The sequence below is a fragment of the Lissotriton helveticus genome, chromosome 10, assembly GCF_964261635.1.
Source record: "Lissotriton helveticus chromosome 10, aLisHel1.1, whole genome shotgun sequence".
NCBI classification, from domain to species: Eukaryota; Metazoa; Chordata; class Amphibia; order Caudata; family Salamandridae; genus Lissotriton; species Lissotriton helveticus.
Window position 1 is genome coordinate 244,274,371 of NC_136071.1, and position 18,505 is coordinate 244,292,875.

The 18,505-nt window shown below is 42.7% G+C and overlaps 1 protein-coding gene across 3 annotated transcripts in view; it reads left to right on the top strand.

The window, feature by feature from the left end:
* MAP2K3 (mitogen-activated protein kinase kinase 3) overlaps positions 1-18,505 on the top strand; it is a 470,125-nt gene that overhangs the window by 75,205 nt on the left and 376,415 nt on the right. Inside the window, exon 1 of one of the 3 annotated variants that reach the window (XM_078665239.1) lies at positions 10,714-10,804. The exons of the other annotated variants lie outside the window; for them this stretch is intronic. The gene's annotated coding sequence lies outside the window, so the exon portion shown is untranslated. Of the gene's footprint in view, positions 1-10,713; positions 10,805-18,505 lie in introns of those variants that run through there. 3 annotated transcript variants of the gene reach the window in all.

The following is an 18,505-nucleotide window of genomic DNA, read 5'->3' on the forward strand; positions in this document are numbered from 1 at the left end:
TTCATCCGGAGGTGGTTCGAGGTCTCTTCTGAGAGTGGAGAGAGCCTTGGTTAGATCTATTTGCCACCGGCGAGAACTTTCAGTGTCCACACTTCTGCGTGCTGGAGTTTCCGAGGCAGCTCTCACTCGGAGACACATTTCATCTCAAGTGAAGCTCACAACTCCTATAGGCCTTTCCGCTGATATCAATCCTGTCCAGAGTTCTCAAGAAGTTCAAAATCAACTAGGCCCAAGTCAGATTAGGGGCTCCGGACTGGTCAGGAGAGTATGGTAACCCGAACTCCTGAGCATGATCATCTGTCGTCCAGTCAGGTTGCCTATTCATGAGGATCTTTTGTCACCGCAACAGGGAATGGTACTGCACCCGAATATGTCCACTCTCCACATTCATTCGTGGAAATTGAGCTGTAACATTTGATGGTGTTTTATCTCCTTCCCGAAGTATGTGATGTTAATCTGGTAGCCAGGAGTTCTTCTATCAAAATCATCTATGCCTGCCAATGGAACAAGTGAGTGGCTGGGTGTACATCCAAATCAGTTGATCCTCTGTCTGCACCTGTATCTAAAGTTCTCCATTTCTTCCTTTTCTTGGCCCGGCAAGACTTTGCCTTGGGCACGCACAGTAAAGGAATATATGTCCGCAATTTCTGCTTTCTTACGGTTGCCCGATCAACCTATCCTGTTTAAGTCACCTGTTATAACTAGATTCCTTAAAGGTGTACAGCATATATTTCCTCCCACGCTCTTCATTTTGCTACACTGGGTCATAAATTTAGTTCTCACCTCCCTCATATGTTCTTTTGATCTGAAGCACAGCTGCCCTTTATGGTTCCTAGCAATCAAAACGGTCTTCCTTGTGGAGATAATATCTACCAGGAGGGTTGGCAAATTGCAGGCGCTTTCGAATAATCCTCTGTACACTTCCTTCTTCCTAGAAAAGCTGGTTCTTACAACTGGGCATCCTTTTTTCCAAAGGTGGTCAAACCTTTTCAAGTTGGGCAAAACATTACCTTGCCTACCTCTCCCCGCCGTCTTATCACTCTAAAGAAGAGGAAAGACTCCACTGTTTTGATCCAAAAAGAGCATTATCTTTCTACATCAATCTTACCAAACAATTCTGGGTGGGTGATCAACTCTATGTTAGATTTGCAGGGGCAAAGAAAGTGAAGGCAATTCAAAAGAGAACCATGTCTTGGTGGATCATCCTTTGCATTAAGATCTGCTATGCAGTGACAAAGAAACAACACACTAAGGGCTTAAGGGCTCACACCACCAGAGTTACAGCTATGAATACTGCGTTAGCTAGTGGAGTCCCCTTCCTGAACATCTGTCAAGGAGGTACGTGGGCATCACTGCACATGTTTGCCGAATACTACTGCCTCGACAGTCAGGTCTGGTGAGATGGCACTTTGCCCGTTCGATCTTCCAGGACTTCTTAGTGTAAGACAGTATGCAGGGCCACCTCTGGGGAGAGATTACTTTGGTATCAATTCTAAGGTAAGGCATCTGCAGCTAGCCATCTCTATCAGATGAGCAAGTTACTTACGGCGAGTAACACCTTATCTGGTAGAGACTGTATCTAGCCACATATTTGTTAGCGACCCTCCTATCCTCCCCGTTATCCAAACTATCTTCTCACATTAAGAGCTCCTTTAGGACCTCACTTTTTTCACACTAGTCATTCCTTCTCAGATTGACTCTGTGCTTCTGGTGTGGAAAAACAGTCAAGAACTGAGGTCAGCGCTCTGTGGTGGTGCCTATATAGGCACTGTGCATGTCACTTACTGCGTGGCGATGCCTCGCAGAGCTGAACAACGCCATCCCACCTACTGGTGGGCAAGGGAATTGCTAAAAAATGTCCAGATTCATTCTAATGCCTGGGAATATTCTTAGGTATGGAATCTGCGGCTAGATAGACACTCTACCAGATAAGGCATTACCGAAGGTAAGTAACATGTTGAATAATTGACTTTTCAGAATGAAACACTTGGAATTGCCAAACCACAGTTTCATCTGACACTAGCTGGCAGTGTGAATAGACTATCTATGTTCACAATCTACACACAAATGTATGTTCATAATCTACACACAAACTGCTAAAAAAAATCATTTGTAAATTCGTGGATTTAATCTAAATAGCAACATTTTTCTTATTTTCTGAGGAGGCAGGATTAGTCGTCTTCTCAAACTTCAACCAGCAGGAATGCCAGAGAAAGACCCTCGTCCAGGAGACTGTTTCAGAAGTTTAACTTTTTAAAACTTGAATCTGTGAGTTGAAGCACCCATTTGCTTCGGGAACCACCAGGCCCACCCACAGTAATTAGTTTGCTGATCACAGAGGCAAGGGTGAGTGAATGAATGTTTTACAGGTCAGAGCGGTGTCTTCCAACTGGAGTTACGTAGCAATATTGCCTCATACTAGCCTGAAATTACATCACTTGTGTTCCGCACAGGTGTGAAAAGTTAGACCTGTTTGAAATCCTTGAATTTCTACAGTGGTTGTGAGCAGTTAATTCAAGAGGGTTGATACGTATGCTCATCAGAGCAGATGATTAGTCTAGTACTCCAGGCTCTGCATCCAACCAAGACTATATTGGATGAAGCATCTTCCTTGTAGCTTGAGAAGTGGTGCAATGAGTATATTTGACTCCAACAATTAGAATGAGGTGGAGGAGTAGGACAAATTCACAAGTATTGGTGAATGAGACACACAAGATCACTCGTGAGGACATGACTGGAGATTGGACTGGCACAGGCTCAACGCAAGGCCTGCAGTCCAGCAGAACATTTTGATAGATATCCATTTGTAGAAGAAATCTCCTTTCACTGATTGCAGGGGCGGCACCCCCGCACAGCCATAAAGATTTTAAGCAGAGTTCCCAAATCACATGCATTGGATTTTTTAGTTTCTTCCAGCCCCTTGCAGAAGGTCCAGAGCTTCTGCTGGCCAGTGCTTGCCACTCAACAAAAGTATCTGTATTAGATCTCTTGTCTGTCTGCGACTATCTTCTGTTTCCTCTGTCTAGCTAGGAGGAGAGCAGCTCTAGGACTCCAGAAGCAAACTACATTGGACCTTGAACCTTGGCAAATACCTTAGAAAACAGCAGCAGGAGACAGACGTTGAACAGCCAAACAATAATTTAGAATTTCTGAGCTGAAAGAGGACATCAGGTACCATATTCTGTTTCTTTAGCAGGAGAGGATAGACCAGAGTGCAGAAAGAGTATTATTATTTTTGTAGAGCACATAATTACCCAAAGGTGTCCTGGCTCTTGGTTAGGGTGTGTAAGTTTGCCAGTCTAATACGTAAAATCTAAGAAGGAAGGGTTCACAAAAAATATCATTATAGTGTTAAGTAAAAATATGGGTATTTAAACACCTATATAAAATGATAATATTTTTTTCCGAACGTATATCAATCGGCAATTCATTCCACACCTATATATAACTACAGAAAAGGTGCGTCCTGCCTGTCTGGTCCTCTGGTACTTGGGTACAGTGATTAAATAGGCGATGGCAGAATGAAGCAGCCAAGACGTGGTATGCTTTTTAAACATACCAGAAATGCAAATGGTACAAAATGTTGGATAGAAGGCCCTCAAACAGTATGTCTTTTGAACAGGGGGCCAATGTAAGAGACTTTGTCAAATTTCAGAATACCGAATATCAGCTTAGCTGACGTTTTTTTGAATTAAATCCAGTCTTCGCATAAAATAAGTGAAAGACCCACATACAGAACATTTTAATAGTCTAGTCTATTAAGAATCAAGCAACTACCTAGAATATTGAGGGATAAACAGGAAGATATTTTTTAAAGATGTTATGTTATGTTGATTTGTATAGCACACTAATCTCCTTAGAGGGTATTCGGGCGCGTGGGCAAGGTGTGTAGGTGTGTTGACCAAAAGTGCTTATACAAATAACCAGGTCCTCAGCTTTTTGCAGAACTCAGGAAGTGAGGAGGAGGAGGCTGATGTGTTGAGGGCGGTCGTTCCATGTCTCTTGTGTGATGTAGGAGAATGAGTGACCGAGTTTTGCTTTTGTGGTTGCGGAGTGTTTGCGATTAAGAGTGAGGCAGAGTGTAGGTGTCTGGTGGGTTGGTGAAAGTGTATGAGGCTCATCCGGTATTCTGGTCCAGTGTTGTTTAGGGCTTTATTTGTGTGCGTGAAAAGTTTGAAGTGGCTGCTGAAGAGCAGTACTTCCATCTTGTCGGAGGTGAGTTTTAAGCAGTTGGTTCACATCCAGGCTGCTACCATGTTCGTGCAGTTGGTGAAGTTGCTTCTGGTGGCATTTGTCTTGCCCATCAAGGAGGGGATGAGTTGGGTGTCATCGGCGTAGGAGATGATGGCGATGTTTCATAATCAGATGATGTTGCCGAGCAGTGCCATGTATATGTTGAAAAGAGTGGGGCTGAGGGACTGCATATCAGTTTCTGGTCTCTGATGTGAAGGGTTGCATACTTTGGGTTCTTCCTGTGAGGAAGGAACAGATCCATTTGAGAGCAGACCTGTGTATGCTTATCTTATGGAGTCTTCTGATGAGGGTTTTGTGGGCGACAGTGTTGAAAGCTGCCTGGAGGTCAAGCAAAATGATGGCCGCTGTTTCTCCTCGGTCCAGGATGTTTGAAATGTCATTGTTAGCCGCGGTGAGTGCTGTTTCGGTGTTTGGGTTCTTTCTGAATCCTAATTGTGCGTTGTCTAGAAAATGGTGAAGTTCAAGGTGGGTTGTGAGTTGCTTGTTAATGGCCTTGTCAATTACTTTGGCTGGATAGGGGTCTGGGGGATGGGTCGGAAGTTGCTCAGTTGGTTTGGGTTGGCTGTGAGCTTCTTGAGTAGGGCGTTCATTTCTGCAAGTTTCCATTCATCCAGAAAGTGGCTGAAGTGATGGAGGTTTTGACAATGTGATCCAGGGTGGTGCTGTTTGGTGATGTTCCCTGGCTGTAGATGTGTTGGGGGGCATGTGTGTGTTGGGCCCCGAGTGGATGGTCCACATGATTGCCACTGTGTCGTTTCTGGTGAGTAAATGTATTCCTTTAATCATATACAGGGTTACCATAGGCCCTGGTGCACACCGGTAATTCCTCTAGCCAGTCCTGGACCTTTAACCAACAGTAATGAAGCCTATTGGCAGCTATGAATATACTCATGGCATTCTGTCTTTTATCAAAGGGTTTTATGTTACATAGGTATGACTGATAAATGTTGCAGAAAATATTTCTTGCTGCCGCATACTTTTACTCGCCCAGCAATGTAAACAAAAGGTGGTGCAAAGTGAGCATATATTTTTTTTCTTTCAAGTATTTTAATTAATTTGAGTTTAAATGCATGCAGTGAAGACGGGGAGAAATGTAGATTTCTGTCATTCGTTTTTAGGTCTGGGAATAGCCAAGACTTTTTGATTTTACTGAATATTTATAATATACTTAGATATAGGGATTGTTAGCCACCTTTCTTCATCAATTGGTCTGTTGTGCCATTCGCATTTTGCTTCCACCGACTACAGCATCTACCTGGAGCCAGTGGGTCAGCTTACTTAAACCACTAGTTAGCTTCCCTTTGAGTGTGTTTTGCTCTCTCACAAGGAGCACATCGCCACACAAGCTAGTTCCCTTCAGTGCCTGTGTTTTTGTTTTTCCTTTATAATTACTTTAGTGTGGCGTTTGTGTTTAGAGCCTGATGCTATATAGCAGGATGCTTTGGATGCACATTCCATCTTTATCAGATCCCATCTCCTGCCAATGCTGTTGTGAATTCTTTTTGGAGTGTTTTGTATTTGTGACTGCTGCTATTTTACACCATACCAGATTGTGGACGTTTGAAACGGTCCTGTAGTAAATTATCCTCCTTTTACTTTTTCGTTTCTCTCATTCATTTATTTCTAATTTCTTTCCTTCTTTCTTTTTATTTCTCTCTTTCCTTTCTTTCTTGCCTCCTTTAATTCTTTTTTCTTTCTTTCTCTTTTCTTTTCTTTCTCTTTACTTTCACATTTTCTTTTTCTTTTTTCTCTCACTGTCTTTTTTCTTTCTTTCATTCCTTCCTTCTTTTTCTTTCCATTTTTTTCTCTTTCCCTCTTTTCTTCTCTTGTTCTTTCTTTCCCTCTTTCCTTCTTTCTCTTTCCTTTAGTCTTTCTTTCCTTCTTTCATTATTGCCTTTCATCCTTTCTTTCCTTCTCTCTCTCTTCCTTGTTCCTTCTCTTTCTCTTTTTTCTTTCTTTTTTCCTTCCTTCTTTCTCTCTTTCTCTCCTCTCATTTTTTCTTTCTTTCCTTCTCTCATTTTTCTTTCTTTCCTTCTCTCATTCTTTCTTTCCTTCTCTTTCTGTCCTTCCTTCTTTTTTCATGCTATCTTTCCATCTCTTTTTTTCCTTCCTTTCTCTCTTTTTCTTTTTTTTCCTCTGCCCTTCTGCTTCGTTTTCTTGTTTCTTTCTTTCTGACGGTAAGAAGCTTGCGGCCAATGCCAGTGATTTACTTTTTTTAAGAGCTGTGTTAGCCAAGACCTTTTGATTTTACAGAAATGATGTGTACAACATAGTTGCTTATAGGGGTTTCAGCCAGACTTCGCCCATTATTAGTCTGCCACATTTTTTTCCCACCCACTCCCGCATAAATTAAAGGGCAATGTATCATCCCGCATCAGCATTGGCTCACTTCACTACGAGCTATGGCATGCTGCCCTTTCACAAGTATATTGGAATTCTTTCGTCAATATTTAATAGCTACAGAAGAAACTCATGAAAAGCAAATAATAACTTTCAAGATAGGCATTAATTAAAAAATCAAAAAATTTTTTGTCAATAGTTCAACATTTATTAATTAAAAAATAAATACATCTAAAATCATGATATCTTGTACACAAAGAAAAAATAACAAAACACAGGTCCTAAACAATAATCTGAAAGACACTATTCGCAAAGAATACCTAATATATATGTATAGACACACAGCTAAAAATATAACAGTTATATTTCATAAATCATATTAAATTAAAAAACTTTAATACTTCAAACATTTGAATGTTACTAAACATATCAAACAAAGTGGCATGACATCATATAGTCTCTCGACGCGCGTTTCGGCGTTCCAACAAACGCCTTCCTCAGGAGCCACACAAGTACACTAAAATATACATAGAAAAGAAAAAGCACATATAAGCACATATTTCAACAAATCTCTCACAGTCCTCCACAGTTAATTCACAAGTAACAAGTTACAAATCCACACATTATGTAGTCACCTTTAGGACCAGCGAGAACTTTGGTAAGGTGTGGGTTTTTTTTATACCACAAAAAATAGTTTCACCTGTAGCAAATGATTTTTTTTTTTTTTAGATTGATGAGGGCCCCGCATATTCCCAAACTATAAAGTTTTGCACAAACCAAGAAAAAAAATGGCCAGAAAAAGGCTGGCGGCCAATACCAGACCTATTGGCTTTGCCAGTGCTTGTTTTAGTTGGCATGTATATTGCAGGACAGCTTGGATCATTGGGATGTTTAACAGGGAAGGCTGCTTCCTGCGTTTGTGCTTTCTGTTTGGGGTGATGACACAGGATGCTTGCTACTGTAAGTACCAGTGAACACAGCAGCATTTCCGACATTGGCTGCAGGAATTAGGAGTGCAGAAGTCCTGAAGGTTGTGGATACCAGGACCAGCCTAGCTCTTCGAGTCCAGTGGTATCAGCACAATGTCTGCTAGAAGCAGAAGGCCGCTGCATTGCCCTCTAAAGCTGCTGCGCTGCTGAACACAGTGGCATTGCTGATTGCGACACCAGTATCGGTGAAAATATTTCTAGGTGCTAAAGTAAAACTGGTGCGTTCGGCAGCACAAGCGGTTGCAAGGCTTGCAAAAGCAGAGTTCACCAGTGCAAGGCTGTTTGCTCCTTTGCTGGTGTTTCAAGAGGAGTTTCCGATTTCATCTCATTGTTGACCTTTCTTTGAGAATCTATGTGCTGTTTTTGTTCTCCTAATCAATAATCAATTAGGGAAGTGGGAATTGTGTGCTTTTCTCAAGGGACATGACATAGCATGTAAAAATGTGAAAAGTGGTTCGTCCACGCCGATCGCGCTTTACGCCTTCCTCCAATCCATTCCAGTGTTTTTCTAGAATGTGGTGGGCCACTGGTAACCCTCAAAACCTTATTGAGCTGCCCTACGCAGGGCGGTGTTATCGCCCAGTATTTAATGTGATGTTGTGACTCTCCTCCTCCCTTACCCTTTTCCTTATTTCATCCCCGCCACCTTCCTGTTGTGAGCTGTACATCAGGATTAAATTAATATAGCATTATAGCCCACTACCAAGAGCTTTACCAGTAGTTAAAGGACCTTTGTCAGATTTATAGGCCCGCTCTGCAGAAAAGGGCATGTAATAAAAGGGAGGTCCATTAACAACCAGAATCGGGCAGGAGAAGGGGTATAATGTTATCAGAACATTCTGCCCTTTGAAGGTTTAATGTGCTAAAATAAACAGGGAGAAGCAGAGAGTGAGGTAAGGTCACGAGGGCCTTGACCGGCTGCATTGTCCTAAGTGGAGCTCCCAACATTCCAGTATTCTAATATTAGCTGCGGCCCCATGTCTCTTCTGTTGCTCCGACCCCCTTCAGTTTCCCCGCACCTCCACACACCGTTGCGCAATAAGGACACTCCACACTTACCTCATGGATAGCATAAAAGGTCACTTTTATTTTAGGACAGTCAAAAACAGAAATCCGCAATTTAACATTTATTATTATATAGATAAAACTTTTGTATATTACCCCAACACATTTCCCTATTGACTTAAAAACACCAATTCCCCAACAATTCATCATTTGCAAAATCCCCAAACTGTAAAAATCCAAACCAATATTTTTCTCTCCAAATGTTTCCTTTTTACCATTTTCCACCTACCCTCCCCCCACCCCCAGAGGGAAAGGATAAGTCCGCTCTAGACATCCTATCCCCCCCAAAAGAACGCCTAAGAAGAACAAAAGAAAATAGAAAACTGCAAAGACTGTCCTAACGTGACAAAAAGTATTATTATTATTATTATTATTTTTTTTTTAAATGACAACAACATAAATAACAGAAATGGGAAGGGTGGGTGGGTCAAACGAAGCTGCGCCACTCTCCCTCGCTCCGACAACAGCACCTCCCGCCTTGCACGCCCGCTAAAACCCTCCCTTTCCCTACTCCTGCCCAATCCCCCGCGCATGGACTGTTCCATTGCGCGAATTTTCCCAGGGGGACACCGGCTCGTGCCACATCCCCCTGGGACCCATCGCGCAATAAGGACACTCCACACTTACCTCATGGATAGCATAAAAGGTCACTTTTATTTTAGGACAGTCAAAAACAGAAATCCGCAATTTAACATTTATTATTATATAGATAAAACTTTAGTATATTACCCCAACACATTTCCCTATTGACTTAAAAACACCCATTCCCCAACAATTCATCATTTGCAAAATCCCCAAACTAAAAATCCAAACCAATATTTTTCTCTCCAAATGTTTCCTTTTTACCATTTTCCACCTACCCTCCCCCCACCCCCAGAGGGGAAGGATAAGTCCGCTCTAGACATCCTATCCCCCCCAAAAGAACGCCAACCAGGAAAACCAACGAGTTTTCCTGCCCCCCCCAAATTCAGAAAAATGTAATGTTTAATTGACTTTGTTAGTACACCATAACTCAACACCCCAGAAACGAGCCAACCAATCACGCAACTCCATGAGGTAATAAGCCTGCCCCATTTGAGACAAATGTACTCCATCCTGTCTGAACAAGTGCAGCTCTTTGCCAGAAATAAGTTTGTGAACTAAAACATGAATTCCCATTGCAGTGCAATAAATGCTCCGACAACAGCCCCTCCCGCCTTGCACGCCCGCTAAAACCCTCCCTTTCCCTACTCCTGCCCAATCCCCATTGCGCGAATTTTCCCAGGGGGACACCGGCTCGTGCCACATCCCCCTGGGACCCAATGTCATCACTGCGAGGGGTGCAGCCGCCATGACAGTCCACGAGGCAGCCTTTTGAGCTTGTGCAGGGCCTCAGCAGATATTGTGTTAGCTCCTCACCTGCTGTTAAGGAGCAGAACCTGGCTATACTATTCCTCAAGTAAGCGGCGAAACCCTCTACCGGAAGTAAGTCTGTTTACACCTCACCAATCTGGGTGAAACCTCTGGTAAGACCAGGGAACCAAGGCAAAGGCAAGAAAAACACTTGAGGTACTACGTGGGTTCTCATCTTCAGGCCTGCGCCCATCTTAATTAGTAATTTATGTGGGTATCCGGTTTCATCTGTTTACATTTCTGCACTTTACTCATTTCCAACTGTCCCTACCCTCTCATATATATATATATATATATATATATATATATATATATATATATATATATATATATATATATATATATATATATATATATAATTAATTTTTTGGGGGGTAACATTTGTATTCGTTTTCTTGACGTTACAATTCACGCAAACAATTGTGCATAGCGTGTACATTTCACTTCAATGGCAAGAACAAATACTGAACTATTCCAGTTTTATATTTGTTTTTAGAACCCAATTTAAACAGCATTTTAAAAAAACGAAAACGCAATAAGCAGGTGGAAAGAAAACCCCGTAGCGGATTTTTGTCCCTAAATGAAGTGTTTGTTTCGCATGAGTGGGAATGCCCAGGCAGTGCTCGCTGCCACACCCATGCTCCCGGCTGCACCCCTCTGCCTGCGGAGAGATTGCACTGTGTGCTCAGGTGGCGGTGCGCCGGGCGTGAGAAGGGGAGGGTGGGCGTGCTGCTGCTGCCCGCACACCTGCCTTATCGCCACAGGTAGGAAGTTACAACAGGCGGAGAACACCTGCCTCCCATATCTAGCACTTTGCCACCCACACGCACATTTCCGTCTTCACCTTTCCTTTCCGGACAGGAGGTTCCACTCGTGTTCCTTTCACTGACACAAAGCGTGGCTGGGCGTGGCGGCTGAGCAACCTGTTGGGCTCGGAGGCAGGGCCTCTACCCTTGAAGGAATCTATGGACGACCGGGCCTTTTCCATTGCCTCATGACAGATACCTGTTTTTTAGGGTCAACGAGAGGTTTCGCGTGGGTTCTGAGAGATTGAAACTAGCTTCATTCTCGGCCAATATGATGCCTCCACAATTCGTGTGACAAAACCTCAGATCAAACTCTGTTGCATTTTCACTTTTTCTGCAGGTTGTATAGGAAATTGACTATGGGTTTACTGATCCCTGCCCTAAAGCTAAAATGACAAAAATGTAGAGCTGCGTTTTATTATCTTTAGTCTCCGTCTTCACAGACATTGGTTTTAGAATGGGTTTATTTTTAAAATCTGCTGTCACAATTCGTAAATCTCTAATGTTTTAACTGGTTTTTAAATCCCTTTTTATCTCCTATGCTATATATAAGCTGTTTTGAATTGTGTTTTATCATGTGTTTATTTTTGACTCTGTATTTAACCCCTTCGACGCTCATGACGGAACGGTTCCGTCATGAGCTACGGTTGAGCTGTGCTCATGACGGAACCGTTCCGTCATGACCACGCCCGTTTTTATTAGGGCCCAGCACCGGAGGGGGAATCGCGGTCGCGTCGAAGAGGTTAATGTATTTTGTTTATTGTCTGTAATGTTTGATGAGAGTTTTTGGGGCAAATGAATGGGTGATGAGTAAACAAGTGGAGAAACATTTTAATTATTAATTTGATCACTTTACCAATATATACACAACTTCAGAAAAGAGAATCATTATTTTGCCCACCATACAACCTCAGATTAGGCTCAGCCATATACAAATCAGTCTTGGTACTGCTCCAGTTGAATGCTACCCTAAGCGATTACCAGTGGTTAAACTTATTGCGGGCTATCCTCCCATGAACTTTGTGAATTTGATCTAACGCCCTGAGAGTATGCCCAGAGGTGGGTCCTTAACTCACTGTGCCACAGTAATCAAACGGCAACCAAGTGAGGAGCCCAAATTGGGCCAAAACCGACTTTAGGGTGCTTGTGTCCCAGTTCAGAGAGGACCTGACATGGCAGTTTGGGCTGGACTGTTCCTATTGGAGCAGAGCAAACACAACAGGAGGATGGATGGAGTGCTGACATTTTTCAACTACGCAACCCCAGTCACAGATTTGGGTTGAATCGATTGTTCTTTTGCTCACTATTCCACCCCAGTTTGGACCCAGCCTTATGCAAATCAGATTTGACCCTACTCCTCATAGGAACAGTCCAGCCCGAACTGCCAGGCCAGGTCCTCCCTTGACTTGATTGGTTTCAAAAAGGAGAGGGTACCCCACTTTCACCAGGGAACAGGGTAAGAAGACAGTTAGTCAAAGGGGAGATCCCTGGAGTCGACTAATCGACTGATCACTATTGGCCTTTCCTGTTAGAGAAGAAAAGGTCACACTATGCCATGGGTATTTGGACAGACATAAAAATAGGTTTCCACAACGAAAAAGTCTCGTTTACAATCTAAATTTATTAAAATTACAATCGATTAAACAATAAAAAACAGAATGAATTCATACACTTTTTACAATACAGTTTTAAAATCCAAGATAAGATAAAAATAATTATTTAGCAATGTTACACAAACACAATATTACGGTACACGATAAATGAGGAAACAGTCAAAATATGTTCACAGAAAATAGACAGCAAACTAAACATAATCACAAAAAACCCCTCATGTATAAGTGGCCCTCTCGATATCTATGCCACTGTATTTCACCAGATCCAATGGCCTGAAACAGTTTAGTTACTATAAAGCTTTAGTGGAAAGATGAAATACCCATCTAAAGTTTTACCCGGCCCTAACTGGATTCTTTTAAACAAAACAAACAGTGCGTCGACGCGTTTCGGTGCTTTTCACTTGATTTTGTGGCACCTTCCTCAGGACTTCGTTTTTTCTGGGGTTTCGGTGACGGATGGGTACACCGTATCCTTGGAGTCGTGTGGGGAACGTTCCACAGAGGGGTCTGTTTGAAGAATTACTTCAGCTTCCACCGATATTGTTCTTGGAGCCTTCTCTCTCTCCTATATATGGAGCTCCTTGTTATGGGGTTCCTTAATTTTGAGGTTGTCAGGCGTTTACTCACTTGTCATGTATCTCATATATTTTTAAAACGTTCTTAGAACGGGCATACAAAGTCGTTGGTCTACTCCAGAACTGGATGTGTTCGGATTAGCGCTGTTGTCGTGCTTCTGCCTCGTTCCTTCACTCGCTCGAGCGAGTGAAGGAACGAGGCAGAAGCACGACAACAGCGCTAATCCGAACACATCCAGTTCTGGAGTAGACCAACGACTTTGTATGCCCGTTCTAAGAACGTTTTAAAAATATATGAGATACATGACAAGTGAGTAAACGCCTGACAACCTCAAAATTAAGGAACCCCATAACAAGGAGCTCCATATATAGGAGAGAGAAGGCTCCAAGAACAATATCTGTGGAAGCTGAAGTAATTCTTCAAACAGACCCCTCTGTGGAACGTTCCCCACACGACTCCAAGGATACGGTGTACCCATCGGTCACCGAAACCCCAGAAAAAACGAAGTCCTGAGGAAGGTGCCACAAAATCAAGTGAAAAGCACCGAAACGCGTCGACGCACTGTTTGTTTTGTTTAAAAGAATCCAGTTAGGGCCGGGTAAAACTTTAGATGGGTATTTCATCTTTCCACTAAAGCTTTATAGTAACTAAACTGTTTCAGGCCATTGGATCTGGTGAAATACAGTGGCATAGATATCGAGAGGGCCACTTATACATGAGGGGTTTTTTGTGATTATGTTTAGTTTGCTGTCTATTTTCTGTGAACATATTTTGACTGTTTCCTCATTTATCGTGTACCGTAATATTGTGTTTGTGTAACATTGCTAAATAATTATTTTTATCTTATCTTGGATTTTAAAACTGTATTGTAAAAAGTGTATGAATTCATTCTGTTTTTTATTGTTTAATCGATTGTAATTTTAATAAATTTAGATTGTAAACGAGACTTTTTCGTTGTGGAAACCTATTTTTATGTCTGTCCAAATACCCATGGCATAGTGTGACCTTTTCTTCTCTAACAGGAAAGGCCAATAGTGATCAGTCGATTAGTCGACTCCAGGGATCTCCCCTTTGACTAACCTCCCTTGACTTGAAACAAGCATCATGGGGCCGGTTTTGGGGTATCGCCCCTCATCGCCAGGCTAGCTTGAATCCAGTGGCACAGCGAGCAAGAGACCCACGTCTGGGCATACGCTTGGCCAGTTAGGGCAAACATAGCAAATACAACAACATGATGGCGGGAGTGCTGAAACTTTTCAACCATTCACCTCCAGTCCTAGGATGTTGTTTCCGGTCCGGGGAAGACCTGGCCTGGCAGTTCGGGCTGAACTGTTCCAACAAGGAGCAGGGTCAAGACTGATTCGCATATGGCTGGGTCCAAACTGGGGTGGTGTAGTGAGCAAAATAACAATGGATTAAACCCAGATCTGTGACTAAGGGGTTGAATGTTTGACAGTATTCAGCATTCCGTCTATCATTCTTTTTTTGTTGCAGTTTCAACCTAAATGGGAAGGGTATGCCCAGACGTGGGTCCCGTGCTCGCTACGCTACCGGTTTCAAACTAGCCTGGCTGATGAGGGGTGATACCTTGAAACTGGTCCCAGCATGTTTTTTTTCCGGTCCGGGGAGGACCTGGCCGGCATTTCAGCTTTGACTGCTCCCTTGGGGGGCAGGGTCAAGGTTGATTTGCATATGGCTGGGTCCAAACTGGAATGGTGTGGCAAGCTAAATAACGATGGATTAAACCCAGATCTGTGACGTGGGGGTGAATGTTTGACAATGTTCAGCATTCCATCTATCATCCTTTTTTTGTTGTTGCATTTTCACAATATTGGAGCAGCCCCAAAACTGATTTCCTTCTGGCTGAGTCTAAACTGAGTTACATAGGAGGCATTAGGGTTGCAATACTAGCCAGAGTGATTGCCAGTTGTTAGACTTATTGAAAGCATTCCTCCCATCATCTTTTCTGTGTATATTTAACATTTTAAGTGGCCATGGGTATGCCCTCACTTGGAATCCTTGCGCACTGTTTTCACTGGAACCAAGCAGCCCTCCCATTACCTTTTGTGTGTTCAATCAAAAATACCTTCTGGAGTTTTAAAGGATCAAAGGTTTTTGCTGGCTTTTATGGTCCAGTGTGAGTGACGTTGAAGCACAGATTCTGAGGCTGAAGCTACGAATACTGGGACCCAGCTTGGGCCCAAAACTTGGTATAGGAAAGGAATTCTAAACAATCAATGTTTTAGATGTCCGCAAAACAAAGTGCAGATATTGGCTATTGGATAGAAAACAGTTTCAAGTGTATGGGAGTACACCACAGTGCTCTGCTTTGGGGAAAGATACCTGGTAGACCTAAATAGCTACACAAGCCACAGCGCAGCCACTGGGTGATTGCACCTCCACTTGATATAAGCCGCATTGCCCTTTCAATAATTATGTTGTACTTATAAATTGGTCTTCGTCTGTTTTAGAATTTCCACTTGATCCAAAGAGATGTATCCCTTCTTTGATCCCTCAGCACCATGTAAGTGTTCTGCACTTTCATCTGCACCCTTTCAACTAACTACAATACACCCTCCTGGCGAAATCACTAGCCTTTCAAGTCAAAGGTGATCACAGGTGGTGTTGGTGCAGTGGGATAGACTTGCAGTGAAGTCTCCCTCCATTAATTGGTCGTTTTAGTCAAATGACAGTACCTCCTGCTGATGTGCTTTTTGGTAGCTCACCTGTTACTCCATCAAAGTCCACCAGCAGCTGCTGTTCCAAATCTTCTTATTGTGCTGGTGTCATTCAGGGATACAGCCTCAGTTTGATGGATCACATATTCTCTGCAGAGATGATAGTGGTTACCTCTCCAGTTCCTACGATTGTTATGTAGATCCCCCAACTATGGCAAGTTTAGATTCTGACATTGACAATGATCTGGCTTTGGGCTCAGATGTCCTGTGGATGGTGATGTCTCTCTATTGATCCCTTAGGATCGAACCTTAGCTTTGCGGAAGGGAGAGGGACCAGGGCTTTACTTTCCTGCCACAACCTATCCAAGCTCGGATCTTCTGGCTGCAGGTCCACTGCCACCTGCAAGAACCAGATGTGTGTCTCCCATGCTAGGCTCTGCTCCGCATCTTCTTCCATCTGTATGCAGCTGCTTGTCTCCTCTCCATGTGGTACATGTAGACAACATTCACATTTTGAGTCATTCGAAGTCCACTCGATAATCGTTGTGCGTTCCATTTGTAGGCTGTCTTTAGCACTATACATGCAGTAGCAACAGGTTCACTAGCTCCTCTCCTGCCTCTTATTTGTAGCCTCTTCTTATCTGTCCTCTGGCATATTCTTCTGGATGTGGCGTGTGCCTTGGTATAGCCCCTTTTGCTGACTGGATACCATAACACCTTGGCTGCTAGGGAGATTATCCTGCTGTGCTGGGCCCTAATGTAAATGGGTGTGGTCATGACGAGCTCAGCTCGTCATGAGCACACGAGCACCGTGCCTCATGACGAGCTGAGCTCGTCATGAGCACGGAAGGGGATAACCAGACAAATTAACCCAGCATCTTGGGTGATGAAGACACAATGTGATGATGGAGGACATTGGGAAGCAGTGGTAGCAGTACAGGACTGATTCCTAGCTGAGGTGGAAGAGTGCCACAGTGGCAAAGACTCATCTTCATCATTAGTGTGAAGGCCATACCAATCTGGCCATTTGATGAAAAACCTGTAAGACTGGCAAAAGGCGCAAATCTAAAGAGGATTCTTGGTCAGAGTACTACTGCGTGCCCGCAGGATGTTTTCTAGTGTTGTCCACACAAAGAAAATTCCTCCAGGAATCTGCACATAGCTCCTGCATCCGATTTCTTTCAGTTGGCTTAATTCCCTGCGAGTGATGACTGTGCGTTTAGTGAATGTGTGCATACTATAGACTTACTGAGGTTAGTGGATCTCTTTATTGTCACTCTACCTCCCTAAGTGTCCTCTCCTGTGACTCTGTCCTACAGGGCAGATGATGGGTAGTCAATAATGTTATTGATTTACTGTTTAGTCAGCATTATATCTTGTCGCTCATTATATATATGGGTCATTGTTTGTCCACTCCCAAAAGTTTCAGTATCAAGTTGGAAGCGGGAACAATCTTTCTATAACTACAAGGCAGACTTCAAAAAAGTCCAATGAGGATGTCAATGTTGTCCTAAAATTCCATCCGAACAGAGAACAAGCATTTGCAATGCAATAGGTTTCACATTTATGAGCGTTTTAGCTAATGGCATTGTAAATGACAATGCCTTTTAATTATGTGTTGTTTTTAAAACAGATAAATAAAAGGCATTGTTATTTAAAATGCCAATATCTTAAACTCTCGCAAATGCAAGACCTATTGCATTGCCAATGAGTGCTATAAAATTTTTAAAAAGAATTAGGAGATGGCGTGTCCTGCTTGCCACAGCGGGCAGGACAAAACTATTTGAGAAAATAGTGCTCAGAGGCTGTAATTAAAACCTACCCAGCAACAACACACGTAACAGGAGGTGTTGCCATGAGAGGTTACAAAATGAGACAAGGAGGGACTACTAAGCCTTTTGACCAATGAACAGCCACAGTTTACAGTGGACAATGACACAAGCCAATGAAAAATGTCAGTGGAGAGTGGGCGGAGCTTCAAGTCTCTACCTCAATACAGGATGACTGGCAGAGCAGTGCAAGCATTGCCCCGGCCTGACCTAAACAAGCATTTGCAATGCAATAGGTCTCGCATTAGGAAATTTTGAGCTAATGGTATTGTAAATGACAAATGTTTTATTTATGTGCTGGTTTTGAAAATAGCGAAATTAATAGCTTTGTCATTTACAATGCCAATAGTTTTAACTTTCGCAAATGTGACACCTATAGCATTTGTAACGCAATATGTGTTGTATTTACATGACTTAGATTTGTTGATATTACAAATAACAAAGGCTTGTAATTTTTTTAATAATTAATACTTAAAAACAGTTATTGTAATTTATTATAATGGCTATAGCTTAAACTTTTGTAAATAACTTTTGTGAAGATTATGTTCATTGTATTTTATTATGACAAAAATCCAAAAACAGAAGTGAAATATTAACATCTTTTTGTGACATTGGTAATAAAGCTTGACCCACTGAGAGAACATATTTGAACCAGTTGTTGTTGAATGGTTGCACAGATTGATGCTGTGGTGGGGGCTGAGTGATGTTGTGGTGGCGACGAGTGATGCTGTGGCGTTCAGTGATGCTGTGGTAGCGCATTGTGGTGTTGTGGTGCCCCTGAGTGATATTGTGGTGCCCCTGAGTGATGTTGTGGTGCTGCTCCTGAGTGATGCTGTGGTGGTGCTGAGTGATGCTGTGGTGATGCGCTAGAAAGAGTGAGTGCGATAGATAGATAGATAGTGAGTGCGATAGATAGAGTGAGTGCGATAGATAGATAGAGGGACGGCGATAGATAAATAGAGG